Raw genomic sequence first — 17,269 nt, 5'->3', positions numbered from 1 at the left:
AGCAACCCAAATGTCTACCAACATATAAATGGATAAACAAAAATGTGGTGTGTGTGTGTGTGTATATATATATATATATAGAAATATTATTCCTCAATAAAAAAGAATGGCATTCTGATACTTTCTACCACATGGATGAACGTCACAATATTATGCTAAGTGAAAGAACATTAAAAAAAAAGAATATTAAAGATCACATCATGTATGATTCCATTTATTTCAAATACCCAGAATATTTAAATCCACAGAGAAGGAAAGCAGATTAGTGGTTGCCAGGGGCGGAGAAAGAGAGGAATAGAAAGTGACTGCTTAATTGTTCAAGAGATTTTCTTTGGGGATGATGAAGATGTTTTTGAATTAAATAGAGGTGGTACCTGACTGTTAAAATACTGTAAGTACCACTGAATTATATACTTTAAAATGGTTAATCCTATGTTATATGAACATTACCTCAATAAAAAAGAATATATTACATTTGCAATATAAAACTAAATAAAAGAACTTTAAAAAAGATATACTGAATTAGATTTGGAGCTGTCAGTATGAATTCATGTTTAACTTTATATAGAGCTGGTTACATAAATAAATATTTACAGATATATGTATGTACAAGAGCTGGTATCATTCATATATGTCCTTTCTTTGTCACTTGAGAGAGCCTAGATGCAATGACACAGCAATAAGCAACAATCACACCTAGTGCCTACCTCCTGGTTTCTAATACCATTTTCCAATAAAAGGTCTCAGAGCTCCTTGGAGACCTGGCTAATTTTAGGACTGAGGCAGGAAATATAAAATGAGCCTGGAGCATCTTATAGTTCCAGAGTAAGGAAGTAACACACACGCACACAGTAATAGGGGGATGTCAAAGAGGCATAGGAGCCAACTGCAAGAGCTCTCAACGGCCAAAGCAGGAACAATTTGAGCAAAGATCTAAACAGAGTAGCACAGGTTTCCCCTGCTGTCCAAAAGTAGAACGTTCCCATGAAACCTTTTTTGTAAGCCAAAATGGTGTAAAGTGAAGAAGCAAATACCATTAATTATGTGGAAAAAATCTTGAGAGTTCTCAGACCAAAAAATAACTTCTCTTCAGCTTTTCTGATATCTTAGGGCACACCTTGCTAACAAATGCACAAAATAAATAGAGATAAAGCACAGATGCTCACAGACAGAATTCAAAGCTACAGTACCCTGATGCTGAAATGCTGAGTGTAGTTTCTGGGAAGGACTTGACAGTGTTACTCTCCCTGCTCAGGGTGCCCACTGCCTCTATAGCAGCTCGCTGAAAAACAAATGCTGAATGCTATTTTCGCTTTTTGCCTTTTTGTGTAAATATGAAAATCCTCTTTGGATTTCTTTCAGTTAGCAAGAAAGGTACTGATGTAGGTCTCTTGTAAAAAATGAAGTAATGTAATGTCAACTTCCAAAAAGTGGGGAATACTTAGATTATAACTCAGAACATAAAATAAATATCCTTGAGCCTATACTGAGCTTAATAAATTGAATACAGGAATAAATTAATGAGGGAGAAGATACAGATCTCCTTTGCAGGAGAATTCCAAATAATTTATGCATATACTCCACCCTCAAGGAATAGGAGCATAACTCCTCCCTCCCTAAGTGTGAGCTGCACATAGTAAATTCTTCCAAAGAGTATAGTATGAAAAGGTGGAAAAGGGCAGGGGGAGTAACTTTATAATGGAAAAACCTGACAGACACTACCATCCAATGCAGGTCAACACCAAAAGTGATAAGTCACAGTGATAGTATATATCCTTGATATGATAGATAATAATGGCACTTTACCTCTGTGGACTTTCTCCTAAAAACCCAGAACAAATCTAATCATGAGAAAAACATAAGTCAAATCTCAAATGAGGGACAGTCTACAACATACCTGACAGTACTTTTCAAAACTGTCAAGGTCATTGAAAACAAGAAAAGTCTGAAAAATTGTCATAAACAAGAGGAACATAGGGGACATGACAACCCAATGTAATATGGGGTCTGGGATGGAATCTTAGAACAGAAAAAGAACATTAGGTAAAAAGTAATGAAATCTGAAAGCATATGAACTTTAGTTAATAATAATGGACCAAGGGGGCACCTGGGTGACTCTATGCGTTAAGCATCTTGATTTTGGCTCAGGTCATGGTCTCATGGCTCATCAGTTGGAGCCCCACATTGGACTCTGCACTGACAGTGAAGAACCTGCTTGGGATTCTCTCTCTCCCTCTCTCTCTGCCCCTCCAGCACATGTGCACTCTCTCCCTCAAAATGATAAATAAATGTTAATAATAATAATGAACCAATATGGGTTCATTGATGGTGACAAATATACCACACTATTGCATAATGTTAATAATAAGGGAGAATGGATGTGGGGTAAAGGAGAAGTCTCTGAACTATCTTCAGAATCTTCCTATAAACCTAAAACTGTTCTAAGAAATTAAATATATGGTTATTAAGGACAATTTTTAATGCAGGTGGAAAGCACACTGGACCTACAGATCTGAGTCCCAAACCTGGCTTCATCCATGATTTGCTTCATGATCTTTCAGCAAGTCTCTTTAAATCTCTAGACATAGGTTTACTCACCTTATATTTCACAGACTGAAAAACCTGAAGTCTCTTCAACATCTAAAGTTCTATGAATCCATGATTCTATTACTTCACTAATCCACTTATATCTGAAAAGAGCAGATGGAAAAATGAAGAAGCATTTGAATTAATTCTTGATGCTTAATAAAATCTTAAGTTCACTAAGATGAGAATAATTTTTAATTTCAATAATTTTAACATTTAGCATTAAATAAATCAAATGTTATCACACAGAACTTAAGAAACTGCCCAAAGTGAAGGCAGAACTCAAAAACTAAAGGCAGTGAAAACTTCTTATAAATTACCTATGACACAGAACTGATTTATTTGAACTTATATCATTCCTCATTGATGTACCATTTTTTACATAGAAAGTATATGATTTTTTCATAGTGTTTTGAAAACCTATAATGTAGTGTTATTTTAATCTGATGTTAAAATTATTTGAGGACACTTCATTAATATTTGTATTAATTAATTGGCCCTAATTTTTCTAAAATAAACCTACTTTTTTTTAAGCTTAGCATCTCACCAATAGTATTTAATATGTTAACTTTGTAAATGTAAAGTTTATGTGAGAGCAACAATCAAATTTGGGACAAAAGTATTCTCCATCGTTATTACATACTTGTAAACATACCATAACCATCAGAAAAGTTTAAGGGGAAACATTTATCTAGCATATCTATGCAAAATTAAATTTAAAAAATGTTAATAGCAACTAAATAATTTATAAAAGTTCATTCTCAGGTCAGCTATCTGTGATAGGGTTTGATCTTATGAGATACTCATAGGGTGTATATTAGATTAAAATGTCTGATTTCTTATTCACTCTGACAGTAATGTAATCTAAAACAAGACTCAGAGGCTTACTTTGGCCTGAAAGGTCAAGGATACGATAACACTATAATGTGAAAAGTACAATGATATTTACCAGGGTTGTGAAAGGTAGGCACAAAATGTCTCTCTCATATTTTAAGTTGCCGTATCAAATAAAGAAAAATAAGAAAGTAACCAGTAGCTAACTGCATATAATTATAACAATCCTTCTACTACTAAAAATTTTTAGCATAGGAAAAGCATCATAAATAACACTATAGCAAATACCCTCGGGGCAGGGAGGGGGGAAGGAAACATTATCATATTCTATTATTTAGCATGTGATCAAAAAAATTACCTTTCTTGGGGTCCCTGGGTGGCTCAGTCCGTTAAGCATCTAACCCTTGATTTTGGCTCAGGTCAGATCTCACGTTTATGAAATGGAGCACCACATCAGGCTCAGCACTGAGAGTACAGAGCCTGCTTGTGATTCTCTCTCTCTCCTCTCTTTCTGCCCCTCCCCTGCTTGCACTCTCCTTCTCTCTCAAAATGAATAAATAAACATTTTTTAATTACTTTTCTCTACCTTCCAAAAAAATAAAATCAAAAGCTCAAAGTACCACTCACCTATCTGAATAAAAGTTTTAAAACTGTCATCATATTATCTTAAAAAAAATTTTTTTAATGTTTATTCATTTTTGAGAAAGAGAGAGACACACAGAGCACACATGGGGGAGGGGCAGAGAGAGAGAGGGAGACACAGAATCTGAAGCAGGCTCCAGGCTCTGAGCTGTCAGCACAGAACCCTACGTAGGGCTCAAATTCATGAACCATGGGATCATGACCTGAGCCAAAGTTGGATGCTTAACCAACTGAGCCACCCAGGCACCCCTCTCATCATATTTTCTTAGATTAAAAGCTTTTGGGAGGAAAAGGGCACTTGGGTGGCCGGTCACTTGAGCCTCCAACTCTTGGTTTCAGCTCAGGTCATGATCCCAGGGTCGTGGGATACAGCCCTGTCTTGGTCTCTGTGCTGAGAGTGTTGCCCGCTTAAATTACGATCCTCTCTCTTTCTCCCCCTCCCTCCTCCCTCTCTCTCTCTCTCTCTCTCTCTCTCTCTCTCTCTCTCTCTCCCCCCAGCTTGTGCACATGCACATGTTCTGTCTCTCTGTCTCAAAAAAAAAGCTTTTAGGGGGTAAGTACTGCATTGTGTTTTTTTTTCTCTACACTTCTACAGTCTACATTTAAAATACTGTTTTTGCTAGAGTTTTACTTGACAAACTAATTTTGTTTAGTATCTTCCAACAGGTAAACACTTTTATTTTAAGTTTTGTTAATATGCTCATGGCAGCATCAAAATTTAAGAAAATCTTTTTATCATCAAAAAGGCTTTCTGGTAATCCTTGTTTTGTTAGGTTTGCAAATGTTTCTTTGTATTATTTGGTCTTATATCTCCTGCCTGCCATTTCCTTTAGTTTTAGTCTTCAAAATATGAAAAGAAATAAATGTATGTATATATTAAAATTTTAAGTATTCATATCCTTAATATACTAAAGTAAACTTTTGTCATCACTATATCTTAATAGTATTTTACATAGAAAAAATAGGAGAACAGTAATATCTGACACCTTCGAATGTACTTTGAACTGTGCTGGCTTAGTGTCAGTTACTGACTACCTGAGTTGGAGAACCCTTGCTCATATCAGTAACAATGGCCAAAGTGATACAGTACCTTTACATCAAAAACTCGTCACAGGAATCCCGCCACCTTTATTGATAGAAAGGAAGATTGCACAGAGAGCTGATGTCTTCAATAGAAGGTTGTGTTTGGTGAAAAGAAAATAAAAATTCTAAATGTAACTAAGTAGTAAATTCAAAAGCCATTCCTTTCAAGGGAAATTTAAAATTATGTTTTCTACTTTCAGAATCCTTTTATCATTACAAAAGTTATTCCTTTCTGGTTCAAATTTTGCTTACCTCCTTTTAAAACTTATTCCTGAAAACATTAGCCCAGATGACCTAATTTCAGATGGCTTATTTACCTGTTCGTGGATTTATATGCCACCTGCTTTTGCTTTTTCTACAGATGCAAAGTCAACCTCTGGGGCGAAATTCCACTTTTCTCTTTCTGCCACACAAGTGGTAAATAACATTACCCAATAAATTTTAGCATTTCCCCAAATGTGTAGGATACAAAAAATGTATTCATTCGTGTGAGATATAAAAATGTACACTCACACTTCTGAAATCAACAGCCAGCCATTTCACACTTGGGCCAAAGGCAAACAAACATAATTCTCACTGGCAGCTGGACAACATTCCAAGCTGCCACCACATTAATTAACTCACCTCAATCAGATTCCACTTCAACTTGCACAGCTTGCTGCCAAGACGCCTAGCAATAAATTGTTAGGTGAAATACTGAACAAGGTAGGGAAATACCATATGGTATGTTGTTATAGATGGTGGGATATTCTTGTTTAACACTGGTAGCAGGATTTTCTGTTTACCTTTTATTGTTCTCCTGTGATTTAAGAAAAATGAATACACATTCTTGTTGATAAATGATTTTGCTTGTCTTATTGTGATGTGAATGGGACAGTAACAAGATAACAAAATCCTTTTGTCCACAAGCATCTATAGTTGATATTCCCTAAATTCCAAGGCAGCAGCTTACTTAGCAAGTACTAGGAACTCACCAATGGCAAATTATTAGTATTAAATTCGGGGGGAATGTCAAGGAACAAAGAACTCAAATTTCTCTCTTTCATTGAGGCTTATTGAGAATTTACAAATAGACACAAACTATTTATAGTTGAAAAAATTCTAATCTGGGAGTCAAAGGATTTGAGTCCAGTTCCTGCCTCTGACTGGTTATGTCACTTTGGCCAAATCACTTGACTTTTCTGATATTATTTCCTCACCTGTAATATGAAGCAATGCGATGAGATTAGTGGTTCCCAAACCTTAATGCACAAATCAATTTAGGGAGTTAGTTAACAATGCATATTCTTGGATGCCACCCAGGGGATTGAAATTGATTAGCTTTGGGGCACCTGGGTGGCTCAGTAGGTTAAGTGTCGGACTTCAGCTCAGGTCATGATCTCAGTGTGAGTTCAAGCCCTGCATCAGTTTCCGTGCTAACAGCTCAGAGCCTGGAGCCTGCTTCGGGTCCTTTGTCTCCCTTTCTCTCTGCTCCTCCCCAGCTTGCACTCTGTCTTTCTCTCTCTCAAAAATAAATAAACATTAAAAAAAAAAAGAAATTGATTAGCTTTGATATGTAGCCCAAGAGTCTACATTTGTAATGAGGCAAGAAATTCTTCTGCAGATAGATGACCCACATTTTGAGAAATACTAGACTACATAATATCTAAGATCCCCTTACTTCTCACGGTGTGTTATTTTACTTACCTTACCAGTCCATTGCTTCTATACCTCATGGTATGATTTTGGAAGAAGTTTAATTGGGAGTGTTGTTTCAAGACTTAATCTGCATTAGGATGTTTGAATGCCTAGTTAAAAAGACTGGAAACACAAGAATATGACTACTTAAAGTCATGTAAGCATTGTCTGGGTTTTTAGGATGGGTGATAGGGGTAATAGCTGACTGGGTGCTCCCCCTGAAAACCTGCCTGTATATATAGACTCCAAATCTAGACAAAGAAAAACAATAACAGCCATCCTGCAGATCAGCTTTATTCCTAGTCTTTATCACTCAGCCAGCAGATGTCTTTCTGTGTTCTAAGGGTATTACAAATGCTCGCTTAATTTATTTTGTTTCTTGTGCATTCTCCTATTTTAAATGCTAGAAATCAGAAAAAAATTTCATACTTGTTTGTTAAGACTATACAAGTCTGGGAACTTCTAGAAATCTCTTTCTCCCTAGCTCCTAGGACATGACTTGATAAGGAAAGTAAAAGGCTCTTATGAGAATACACTTTGATTTTATTTCAAATAGGTGCTTATGGATTTATACTAAGTCATGTATCTTCTTCCATCCAATCCCTCTGATAGCCAGCAGACAGCTATCCCATAAGGCATCTGTTTGGGGATAGCCTTAAATTAGGAAAAGAGCAACCTTAACTGGTCCACATATATTGGTAGGCAACACAAACCTTTCTCCTCATTTTATAAGCTCAACGGACTTGAAGTCTCAAAAGCAGACTTCATTACATCACTACTTAAAACTGAAATCACCTTTGTTCTTAGTTTCTATCAATGGAGAACCTAAAAAAGCAATGTGGTATTTGCTTTATTTTCAATCTGTTCAAAGGAAACTTGATTCTCTTAGATTTAATCAGTTCCTTCCAACCTACTCTCATCACTACAAAAATACACAAATTCTAATAATGTTCCTTAGGGGATGCGTGCATGATCTCTTATTGATCTTTGTGTTCTCCTCAGCAACTAAAATCAGTCTCTTTACTTAGTAGATGCTCAATAAAGGAATGTTAAAGATACTTTGGCAGAGAAGGAAGTATTGAATCTTGCTGCAGACTTCTTTGTTCCCTGCAGGTGGTGCTGGGAGACAGGTTCTTTGTTTATTTACCTTTTCATAACGATATGGGCTGGTAAAGGTGTTCCCAGTACCTGGTTTAAAGCGGTTGTGATTACATTTCTTCCTCCCCTTCGCTCCAGTTACCGAGTCACAGAAGAGAGCCAAAACACTGAAAAAGATGATGCAAGTGAAGAGAGACACTAAGGTAATTGGCGGTGTCTCCCAGGCACACCAGTGGAAAGATTCTGTAGGACTTTAGGGGAAAGAGGCTTTGTACATTTCTACTTTCTGAAAGAGAACATATAGTCAGAATGATTATTCTGCAGTACTGAGCATTCCCCCACATCTACTGTATTAACTCTGGTACTATAATTGCCATCCCTGTCCTTCTGGTATTTCTCACCATGGTTAGATATGACTGGTTGCTGGCATTTAGGACTTCAACCTTTAAGACTTTCTACCTACCCCACAACCTGTCCACCATGCCTCTCAGTCAGAGTTAGCTGCTCTCCCTCTGTGATCCTCCAGTTTAAAGAATGTATCACTTATCTTTTAATATCTGAATCTCCCACTTAATTGGGAGCTGCTTTAGGGTAGGATTATGTCATTATCATCTTTGCATCACTATCTCTTACTTGATGCTTGGAATGTAGCAGATACCAAATAAATTGAATGAATAAAGCAATCAATCAATAAATAACTGCCAGCCACATAACTTATTATTGCCTGGAACTAAGTGTAAATTTCTCTTCAATCATTCCTGCCTGGAACTTTCTGAAGCCAAAAGTAGAGATCTGTGACTATAGACGTAAATAAGGAAGCTGGTATGTTTTGAGATAATACGATTCTCCAAAACCCACATGTCTAGCAATATCTCTCCCACTTTTCCCCATGTGAACATTTTGCAACTACCAGATTGGTCTGTTCACTTTCTCTGATATACCTTATGCTTTCCCAGCATTGAGATTATGCCATCCCTCTATTTTGCTCCCAGTCTGTTTTAATCAGTAATTCTCACAGAGGTCCTCAGGGGGTTCATGACATCAACACTATGTTCATAATAACACTGAGATGCTATTTGCCTTTCACTCTCATTCTCTTGCAAGTGTACAGTGGAATTTTCCAGAGGCTATATGATGTGTAATATCACAAAGAAGCAGATATGAGAATCCAACTGTCTTCTATTAAGTCATATACTAAAATGTAAAATGTAAAACAATAAACAGTTTCCTCACTAACTGGTTTCATTTTGGGAAAATATAATGATTTTTCATAAGAATATATTATTTTTGCTAACATGTAATTTATTTTAAAATAAATTAATAGATACTTATTGATTTTCTTGATTTGAATTTAATATGATAAGTACAAAGAGATATAACCCATATAAGCAAAAACTCTTTGCGGTCCTAAATGCTTTTGGAGAGTATTTTAAAAGAGGCCTAAGGCCAAAGAATTTGACAATGCTGATCTAAATCTTCCATATCCTATAAAATCCAAATCAAAGCCTTCCTCCTTGATAAGCTATTTGACCATTGCAACTAGAGAGAATCTCCTCTGCCTAGTCTGAACACCTAGGACACGTACACACTTAGGGTTCTTTTGCACAATTCACCTAGCACAGAGCTTGTGCCCAAAAGGAATTAATATTGCTATACTGATTAAGAATGATAATGAAAGACTTTTGTGTTTGATGGTGAATCATAAACAACCCTTTTCCAGTCTCTGATGTGTGTCTCTCCAGCCTCCAAGGAAAAAAGGATTTTCTTGAATTTTCAATCTACCCTTTTCACTGAAGATAATAATAAAGTTACATATATATAAACATTTTTTATGTATTTTTATTACAACCTAATCAATATTCATTGAAAAAGAATGAAACATAAGTTAGAAATTAAATTAAATTTATCTTCAATGCCATCAACTGAGGTAACAACTGTTAATATTCTACTCTACATGTTTTTTCACTATATTAAGTTATACTAAAAATACTACTACCATTTTTCTATCTTCTAAAATTTTTTTTTTTGTTTCTTGCATTTACCATCATATGGTATCATACAGGGAGATTTATAGAAGTTGGTAATGTTCATTTTAGTAATTGGGTGGTAGACATAGCTATTCATTTTTCTTTAAATAGTTTAAATCTCTTTTATATGCAGAATAGCTTTATCATAAATGAGTTTTCATAAGAAATGAATTTTTAAATAATAGCTGATGAACATTTTTCTATGTCATTAAGTATTTGTTACCTTACTTAACTCTGTAATAGTCAATTATCTAATATATCTTCTAGGATTTATTTAACCCATGTTTAACCCTACTGTTAAGTATTTAAGTTATTCTAATTTTCAAAACTACAAATAATGCTTGGATTTCCTTCTTGTATATACATTTTGCAGACATCTCTGGGTATCTCTTCAGAATAATTTAGAATTACAAGGCCAGGAGATATAAACAATTTTAAGACACTGAATCCAAAAATGCGATTGTCTGCTTTCTCACTAGAAGAATAACAAAACTATGATTTAGGAGAAAAGGAAAAGAGTTTGAGTGGTAACAGAAAGCTGGAAAGGCACAAAGAAGAAGTAAAATGTATAGAAAAAAATTGTTGCCAAAGAAGAGAGAAGAGAAGGGAATAAAAGTAGAAGCATGAATAGAGCTGTGGAGTGCCTGCAAGTGGACTAAACAAGCCATACTGGAGAGAAAGGGTCTTAGTTAGAGTCAGGCAGATGAAGATTTCAAAGTCATCCATTAATTATCTATGTGACCTTAGGCAAGTTACATAACTTCTTGAAGCTCCCATTTTCTTATCTGCAAATGGGAAAAGCAAAGACCTTGGCAAATAGTAGGCACATAATAAATGTCTGTTTCCTTTTAAGGAAATGGAATAAAAAGTGGGAAGAGGCAGAGGAGTTGATAAAAGGGAAATGAAAAGCTACTTTTGTATAAAGTTCTGATGTAACATTAATGATGAAATAGAGAAATGAAAGCAACCAAAGCCACAGATAAGTGTGTGGCTTGAGAGGAATGACAGTTTGCTTACGAGAGGAGAAAAGTGAATTAATATGTGATTTTTAAAAATGCCAGATCTTAAAAAATCAAATGTTGACTCAAAATATTTGCCGATTTCTTTTGTCTATGTATTGCTGCTTAATAAAATCCTTGCTATGGTTTGAGTAAAAGACATATAGGAAAGATGCTAATGAATAAAAAGAAGACGATGATTTTTAATATATTCATTAAACCACTTTAAAAATTGGAAACAAATTGGAAATTGGAAGCAAACCAGTTTTCATACTCATTGTTTTGTCTGACCTTGAGCCCTTGAAGGCCCGCACTTTACATCTGTGCCCCACCATGCATGCACACATGCACACACTTTATCTTTTCTATCAAGCAAAGAAGCAGATTTGACCACTCTGCTTTCTGTTACTTAACTTCTGGTCTTTGTTTTCTCTTCCACAAACTAAAGATAATGTTAGGAGTTAAGAATCTCCTCTTTCTTGAATTTCTCTAGCTGGACTAGAAATCTTGAGAAAACAGGTTCTCTTTTTCTCAAGAAATTTTTTGGCACTGCATGCTTCTAACTGTTCCAAGAACATCTTAAGACATTTTATTTGGCCTTTTTACTTGAGAATCTAAGTAGAACCTGCCTGCCCAGAGGTACATGCACATCACTAAAAATTTAATATGACTAAAAGAGAAAGTGAATCAAATCCTTTTTTTCAATTGAAGTATAATTGACACGCAATATCCTATTAGTGTCAGGTGTACATCATAGTGATTCGATATTTCTACACATTACAGAATGATCCCCACAGTGAGTCTAGTTACCATCTGTTATTATATAAAAGTTACTACAATATTATTGACTATATTCCCTATGTTTTATGTCACTTCAATGAGTTTTATTTTAATTAAGGGGAAAGACTTGAATCCGTTTTTATCTACTCTGAAATAATGCATTTCTATTGTTTAAAATTGCTAACTTAGTTTCAGATTGGTGGAACTCTCACCTCTATGTGTGGTAGAATATTCACTGCAGTTTCTTTATTTGACTGCTTTGGAGGAGACTGCTACAGATAAGGGTGACAGTGACTTTTCACACAGCAAAATTGCTTAGGCACTAACCAAGCAACATTAAAATGTCATACAGCAGGGGTGCCTGGGTGGCTCAGTCAGTTAGTTAGCGTCAGACTCTTGGTTTAGCTCAGGTCATCAGCTCATGGTTTGTGAGTTTGAGCCCTCCCGTCAGGCTCTGTGCTTGGGATTCTCCCCCCCCCCCCAACCCCTCCCTTCCCCGGCTCCCTCTCTTGCTGTCTCTCTCTCTCTCTCCCTCAAAATAAGCAAATAAACTTTTTTAAAAAATAAAGTGTTGTATAGCAAACATTTCATACTTTCATTGAAGACAGTAATCTTCTACAAAATGGGATAATAAAGAACCAGTTGAGATAAAGAATGGGTAGCAATTAAAAGAGATTTTAATTCCGATCCAACAGAAGCACTAAGTGGGGTTAGACCACACTTCTGATGATCATGATGATGATGATGATGATGATTATGGTGATGATGGACTACTCAAGCTATCCATCAATTTCATTTCCTCCCACTCAGCAACAATATCTTCCAGGAAAATTTTCCTTATCTTCTCACTTTCCTAATATCCATCTTTTCAGAACTCTGAAGCAACTGGGAATCACAATAAAGACTAATTAAAAATCTGTGAACATATTCTAGACCACTTCAGAGTTCCTAAGTCAAATCAGTTTATTTACCTCATTCCTTCCTTTGCCCTTGTCCTTTAACTTTCTCCCTTTGGGAATTCCCTCTACCTTTAAACACCAATGTGCAGATTTTAATTTGATAAAATCATTTGATTACATCATCATAATGGTGAAATTCTTAGATGGTGATTAGTGTATAAAATTTCTGGTCTCAGTGTTCCAAAACAATTAACCAGGTCTTAGAGATTCTCAGCAAATATAATGAAAGAATTTTACAAAAGGTGCCAGTTAATCTATACTAAAATTATTAATTCAGAGTTAGTACCATTCATTGACTTTTCTCTACCTAAGTTATAGATCCCTTGAGAACAATGCCAGTATCCTTTTAAAATACCCAGTTCTCTTAAAAATATCAAATACATCCAGCAATCACACTACCAAGTATTTCCCAAAGAATACAAAAATACTAATTCAAAGGGACACATCTACCCTGATGTTTATAGCAGCATTATCTATTATAGTCAAATTATGGAAAGAGCCCAAGTGGTCATTGACTGATGGATAGATAATAGATGAATGAATAGATGAATATTACTTGGCCATCAAAAAGAATGAAATCTTGCCATTTGTAACAGTGTGGATGGAGCTAAAGAGTATAATGCTAAAGTGAAATAAGTCAGTCAGAGAAAGACAAATATCATATGATTTCACTCATATGTGGAATTTAAGAAATAAAACAAATAAGCAAAGGGAAAAAAAGAGAGAGAGAGGCAAACCAACAAACAAACTCTTAATTATAGAGAACAAACTAATGGTTACCAGAGGGGAGGTGTGGAGAAAGATAGGTTAAATAGGTGATAGGGATTAAGGAGTGCATTGGTGATGAGTACTAGGTGATGTATGGAAGTGTTGAATCACTATATTGTACACCTGAAACACCATATGTTAACTAACTGGAATTTAAATAAAACAAAAAAAAAAGAGTTTTTCAGGCCATGAAGATATTTTTGATACAATAATTTGCATTAGGGAACTAAGACAAAGATATATAATCAGCATTGGAGAGAATGGATACTTTCCTTACACCTAAGCTTTAAAAAAAAACAAAAAAACTTTACTGCTGGCATTTTATAGCCTAGATCTGCACTGTCCAACATGGTAGCAACTAGCCACATGTGGCTGCTTAAATATAAATGTTTTTAAGCTTATCATTTACTTATTATTCTGAGAGAGAGGGAGTGTGTGTGCATGTACACATGCATGAGTTGAGGAGGGGCAGAGGGAGAGGGAGAGAGAGAATCCCAAGCAGGTTCTGTGGTATCCACACAGGGCCCGATGTGGGGCCCGATCCCAGGAACTATGAGGACCTGAGCTGAAATCAAGAGTCAGAGACTTAACTGACTGAGCCACCCAGGTGTCCCTTAAATTTAAATTAGAATTAAAACGAAATAAAATTATAAATTCAGTTCCTCAGTCACATTAGCCCCATTTCAAATGCTTAATAGCTACATGTAGCTATTAGCTACCCTACTGGACAGCACTGACAGAACATTTACACCACCACAAAAAGTTTTAAGAGACAACACTGGTATAGAAAAATTACATATAGCATCAAATAGTAATCAGTATAATTATTAGCCAACCATAAATAAATTTTAATTATATCTAAAAAGGTGGTTATTTCTCTATATTTCATAACATGATAAGGTGATTTCATATGCTCCTAATTAATTGGCTAAAAGATAGTATTAATTGACTGATTTAGCAAAAATGCAATGGAGAACTGTTTCAATTAACTCACATGAACTGTAGAACATTTTTTACTTTCATCCTTTCTGTTGTAAATAAATAACAAGTGTACGTGTATCCTTCAAAATGTATACAAGCCTTGTTAGTTTGATGCTTACTTCCCATGAATTCTAGGGAAATTCTTCTCCCCAAAATATTTGGGGAATAAGTCAAGTTCTATGAGAATGGGTAGAAACAGAGATTACATTAATGTGCTTTCTTGGAAGTGTTTAAAATTCTGTTGTCTTTTAAAAATTCTTTGGGAGGTTAAACTTCTTGAACTGTAGAAATGAAGAAAATTGGCCTGATGAAAGCAACTTTTTTCCTATTGCCATCTTTCCAAGAACATGGACAGTCAGCATTCCAATATATCTCCTGCCAAAGGCTTTTGGAGAATGACTACAGACTGAGGTTGTTCTGGAGCTGGAACCAGTTAGCTATATTTTTCTTTCTGCTGTCAGCAGACACTGGGAAATACACCTGCTACTCAGAGCTCATCATTTCTAAAATAATCTGAGAGTTTATTACTCATGCCAAAAACTGTCCAAGTCAGACAGTTCCACAAAGCAAACAGAGAAAACTGCCTTGATCCAGGATTTTCAGGGTGTAATACTGTGGCTCACTCCCTCATTATGAATGGATTCAGAATAGGAAAAAGAAGTTTAGGCTATTGGATCAGTTGCTTTCTGTCAATAAAGCTATCAGTAACCTGTAATGTGCTTTTGTTTGGCATGGTTTTTATCAGCACTTCTCACAGCACTTTCAACTTTTTTTTACACAGGACTGACAAAAGTTCAGTTCAAGAGATACTTTTTATAATACTTTGGTCAAAAAACCAACTACAAGGAGCCCTCAAGGAGCTCATTCTCTAGAGAATGATAGCGATAGATAAATAAATAAGAGCTAGGACAGAGTTAAACAAAGACTGCAAGGAGACAGGATCACATGACCACCAGCCAGTAAGATTTCCCAGAAGTAATGCTATACAAGCAGAGTCTTGAAAGATAAAAGCCTTCCTTCCTAGCTAGGCAAAGAAAGGGTAAGAAAAAGTTTCAGGCAAGGAAAAACCTGAGTCAAGGCACAGAGATGAGAAAACAGCATAGTAAATTCTGGGGATTACATGAAGTCTCTCATATTCTCAAAATAAGTATGGGGAAGGTAGGCAGGGGCTAGATCATTGTATTCAATGCTAAGATTAATTTTCCTGTGTAGGTGATGGAGAATTATTAAATCGTCTCTTAGGAGGAGTGATCTGTTTGTATCTGTGTTTTAGATGGATCACTTCATTAGATTCTGGAAACCATAACAACACTGATAAGGAAGGGGGAGATTTGAGAAGTGTTAGAGTATGACCTAGTGGGATTAAAAGAGATGACAAATAGTTTTCAAAAGTAGTAATAATTAAGAAATGAAATGAAAGGGAAACTAAATATAGAGAGAGTCAAGATTTTCAGGAAGCAGGAAGGGGTTTTTGTTTTGTTTATTTAATTGGTTGGTTGCTTGGTTTTTATCACAACCTCTATGAAAGATAGAGAACAAAAATGGGAAAACACAATACAAAAATTTTAGAAAATGAATTATCACATGAAAAATAAAGAAATAAAGCACTGATAGTACAGTCAGAAAAATCCTGATTGTGAGTCTGAGCAAACCAAAAGTCAAGTACTAACCTGTGTTAAGGAAACCCAACAAAGATCTTCATTAATGATACAGAGCTGAGGAGCAGACAGCAATTCTCCTGGTTAAGGAGATGATGTAATTATACTGAAAAAAAAAAGAAAAAGAAAAACAGATGAAAAATTAGCATGTTTAAGAAGACAGCAACTAAGTGGGTGAAAACATAGACTAATTCCAAATTAAGCTCTAGAGTCTCCAAGAGCTGTGATATTCAAACCTCAATCTACTAAAAGAATTGTTTTTGTTTTTGTTTTTCCTGCAAATGGATGCCATAAAAATTCTCTTGCCAGTCAGGTACTTTAAAGAGCAGGGAAAATTTTTATTTGACTTAAAAATAAATAGAATTTCTTAAAATAGGACTGTATGGTTTCCTGTCTTTAAAACATTCATGACACCATATGCATCTTGAGGATTCGGACAAGTATTTTTATTGCTTTCGTAAATGCTCCAACAAAATATCACATAAACACACACAAAACTTTTCAAACCTGTTTTAATTACTTATTCTTTCAAAATTAACAGATTAGCAACAAAAAGCATGAAAGTAAAGTGGTGCTGAATCGGAAATCCAACCAATAAAAAAATAACATGCAGGAATTGGAAACAAAATCTTTTCTTGCTCTTGAGAAAATGACAGCCAAAAATCTTAAACTGATGTTGGATTATTATGTACAAACAGTTCCTGACTCCTTCACCCAGTGAAACAAAAGTTGCAAATGTTTTTCTATCCTTTTTCTAACATTTTGGGAAAGGTTCTGGAAAAAAAAAACTTGATTAAATCACACACACACACACACACATACACACACACACACACCACACACACACAGAGGAACAGAAGAACACACTTTTTTCCTCTTTGGGAAGAGGTGATAAACTACTTGAATACCTTCAATTTAAATAATTTTGAATTGTAAAAGAAATGAAGTATCTTTAATGTTTACAGAAAGAAGGCTCCATCCAGTCTCTATAATGGGATTACTTTTTTTTTGACAGGGAAAACAATAAAACATAATTTGAAAAAAATATGAAGGGAAATATTGCAAATTACAAGTACGTAAAAAATGACTACCTGTATGAGATATAAATTGTTTACATTGCTTTTGAGCTTTTTTGTCTTCAACTGGCTAACATTGCTCCTTGTAGATAAAATATCTGC

The 17,269-nt window shown here is 35.2% G+C and overlaps 1 long non-coding RNA gene across 1 annotated transcript; it reads right to left on the bottom strand.

Moving 5' to 3' along the window:
• Positions 1-12,380: 12,380 nt before the first annotated feature.
• On the bottom strand, positions 12,381-16,198 carry LOC122495654. The gene is made up of 2 exons (XR_006300525.1): positions 16,104-16,198; positions 12,381-12,610 (listed from the first exon to the last, which is right to left on the bottom strand). It is a non-coding gene; the product is annotated as an uncharacterized LOC122495654 (long non-coding RNA).
• Positions 16,199-17,269: the final 1,071 nt, after the last annotated feature.

This window comes from Prionailurus bengalensis, chromosome F2, assembly GCF_016509475.1.
Source record: "Prionailurus bengalensis isolate Pbe53 chromosome F2, Fcat_Pben_1.1_paternal_pri, whole genome shotgun sequence".
Taxonomy (NCBI): Eukaryota; Metazoa; Chordata; class Mammalia; order Carnivora; family Felidae; genus Prionailurus; species Prionailurus bengalensis.
Note: the sequence above shows the minus strand (reverse complement) of the source record. Positions and strands in the feature narration are given on the sequence as shown.